Source organism: Pteropus alecto, unplaced genomic scaffold (assembly GCF_000325575.1).
Source record: "Pteropus alecto unplaced genomic scaffold, ASM32557v1 scaffold195, whole genome shotgun sequence".
Taxonomy (NCBI): Eukaryota; Metazoa; Chordata; class Mammalia; order Chiroptera; family Pteropodidae; genus Pteropus; species Pteropus alecto.
In genome coordinates, this window is record NW_006438073.1 from 4066030 (window position 1) to 4069579 (window position 3550).

Below are 3550 nucleotides of genomic sequence, written 5' to 3' on the forward strand. Positions count from 1 at the left end.
CAGCCAACAGCCCGGGAGGCGCTGGGTGCTGCCAACAATCACGTGTGTGACCTTGGCGGCTGACCCTTCCCCAGTTGAGCCTTGAGAAAGCTTCAGCCCTAGCCGACACCTGACTGCCCCCTTTGAAAGAGCCTGACCCAAAGGACCCAGTTTGGCTGCACCCGGATTCCCAAACCACAGAGACTGGGAGATATAATAAATGTTGTTTCGAGCTGCAAAGTTCTGGAGTACTTCGTCATGTAGCAGTAGATAACTAATGTGGCCACTACGTGTTAGGGCAGTTTGTTAAGCAGCAGTAAATAATGGGAACGAGCACAATGATAAGAAAGCAAAAACAGCCGATTTCTAGTATCAATAACTGCTGAGCAGAAGAATGCCTGGGCCCTGGCTTTACTAAACTTGATGAGCAAGATAAGGCATTGGAGCCTATAAGGGTTAGACCATTGCTCCTAGTGACCAGTTCTTAGGAGTAAGTAAGACAGTGATGAGAAAGCTCCCAGGGTTGATGCAGGAAGTGGGCTAGAAAGGCGTGCGGGCTCCTTCCGATGGTGTGAGGGCTTCTGGGGCAGGCAGCACGGCGAGGGGACAGAGCCGCTGGTGGAAGAGCCTCAGTTCATGCTCTGCTTATTGGAGAGAAAATGGGTCAGCTGAAGACGGGAGTCCAGGGGCTGTGAAGCCACAGGCCAGCAGGTGTCACTCACGTCAACTCTGACTCTGATCACGCCTAAAGGAAAGTCAAGACTGAGATTTTCCTGCCCTGGAGCAAAGAATAGGCAATGGGAGCTTTCCTTAATGAATTCCTCTTGAGCCCTTGAGCTGATCATGTATAGGTCAATTTTCCTTTTAAAGAAATATTTCGTTTAGGGGTGTTATGGACCAAATTTTGTCACTACCCCCCCCCATTCATATATTGAAGTACTAACTCTCCAATGTGGCTATATTTGGAGCAAGGAAGTAATTAATGTTAAACGAGGTCATAAGGGTGGGCCCTGATCTGATGGGATTCGTGTCCTTATGAGAAGAGACATGCTCTCTCTCTCTACACACACACACACCCAAGAAAGGCCATGTGAGGATACAGCAGGAAGGTGGCTGTCTGTAAGCCAGGAAGAGAGCCTTCACTGGGAACTAAACTGGCCAGAACCTTGATCTTGGAGTTCTAGCCTCTAAAACTGTGAGAAAATATATTTCTATTGTGTAAGCAACTCGGCTGACAGTATGTTGTAATGGTAACCCATGTGCACCTGACCTCAGCTGGTCACCACGTCCCTGTTACATTCACAAACACATGGGACACCAACCCTGGAGGTCTATGTTGGGGCCAGGTCATCCTGGGTTCTTACCAGTAGTCCCTGAGAAAATCACTTAACTTCTTTAGGCCTCAGTTTCTTATCTATAAAACGAGGACAATGACCATTGATAATTCATCAAGTTGTTAAGCGATTCGTTGGCTCAGGCCTCGGTCTTTGCCAGGTGCTCAGAAAGTGCTGGTCATCTTCACTGGGTAGCACGAAGCCAAGGAGGCATCACGAGAATGGAAGAATGGGCCAAATGGGCTGAAGCTGCCCAAATACGAACTCCTTCTTGGGCTGATTTAGACCTCACCGGGATGTGTCCCATTCCGAGTTTAAAGCGGAAGCTTGCCCAACGGAGGCTCAGAGGAGGGGGCCTGGGGATGAATGGGAGGGACCTCACGGGAGGCATGGACGATGGACCAGGCATCTTTCTCGGAGCCTCAGAATACGTTAGGTCCCTCTCCCTTCGTCACAGACACCATCACAGTACCCTTCCATTTCCTTTTCCATCACAGTTAATGTTGGAAGAAAAAATAAATGAGAAAAAATGTGGTCTAAGTGATGCTGGACAGCAGCTCAGGAGAAGACCAATGGGGAGAGGGTACCAGGAAGCAGTGGAGGCCTCAAAGATGTCAACTCTTTAAAGCCTGGAGTCATATGAAAACTTCAAGGGTCTGTGAGGCTGTCTCGGGAGAGGCCGGGCAGCTGGCACAGCCCTCGGAGCAGACAGCACTAGATAAGGCCACTTCCGATGGGAAAAACTGGCTGCCTCTGGGCACATGCACGCGGCAAATGGGTTTTGTTTAGTCTTCTCAGAATCTAAAATCCTTTTTTGAATTAGTTTCCAGCCTCTTAGAATCGGAAGATATCACACGAGATGTCATACATGAAGTCAGGCTCCTTCGAAGTGCTGAGTGGCAGCTGCCCCTGTAGACGATGCTCGTGATACTTACCTGACCTGTGTCCTGTTACTCGCCTGTCCCCGGTCTTGTCACCATGAAGAGCCCTTTCCCTCCAAATGTCTATGAAAATAATTCGAGAGTTAATCTTTCGTTATGGTTCCTTTATGAGTTGGGGTTTAGGCTTCAGAGTGCTCGTGGAATTTCCTGTCATAATTATATACTCTGAGTTCCAGCTGCTGCTCTGCCGGCTACCACCACCCCCTGGACATCAGCTCAAACATCTTGCATTCTATTCTCCCCTACCTTCCCCCTTCCACCCAGCCCCAGGTGAGTTAGGTGCCCTTCCTCAGTGCCACTGTAGCAATCTGTGCTTGTCACACTTAGTTTTGGTCACTTGCTGTGCCTGTAAGTTTGCTGAGGGCGGGAACTGTATCTTGTTCACGTTGGTACCCTCCCGCCAATACTAAGCTTGTTGACAGCTTAGAGAGTGAATGAAGATACATTAGGAAGGAAGCTTGAGTCTTATTTTCCTCATTCGGTTTGACTTGAAACCCACAGCAACACGGGGACAGGGGACATTTTAACTAATGCTCCAAAGAGATCCTCGGAAATATCCAAACCGTGGCTCTCATCTGTTCTTGATTGTAGACGTGTAGAGCTGTGAGCCACGATTCTAAATGAAGAAAGTGCTTTCGGTCAACTGACCTCTCACCCTGTGTAGAAACAACCGCCACAGAGATTGTCCCCTGACACTGGCTCCTGTACCTTAGCAGAACCAGGACATGAAGCATCCTCAGTTATAGTTCCAGCTCTGTGGAACGTGGGACTCACTCAGCATCCTTTCTAAGGGAAAGCGCTTACTCTGGGGATAGGACATCTGCATGCTGTGGTAGCTGGAGTCTAGGAAAGGTTTGCAGAAGGTACCAGAAAACGCCGGGAAAGCTCTCCTGTCATCACTCATGGAATGTCAGAGGTTTGCCCTGGCTTTCAGTCTCCTTGGGGTCACATACCTCTTTGGGGGTATGGAGAGTTACAGGTTCTCTGCCGGGAAAAATGCAGACCCGCCTGGTGTCTTTCAGACAACTGCGGGCAGTCAGGCACTCCCGAGGCCCATTCCTGTGGCCCAGTTAGACGCTCTGGAATCGAGAGGGCGAATGAGTTACTGTGCTGTCCCCTCTGCTAAGGACAGAGTCAAGTCATTCATTCATTCGTTCATTCATTCGTGAACGCTTCATTGAGCACGGGCTCAGGGCCGGCCTCTGTGCTCTAGAGGCGCAGGGGGTCAGGAAGAGGGCCTGCCGGAGCGCCCCCCAACCCGGGCCAACACTCACGGCCCCGCCCCCGCCCGCCCAC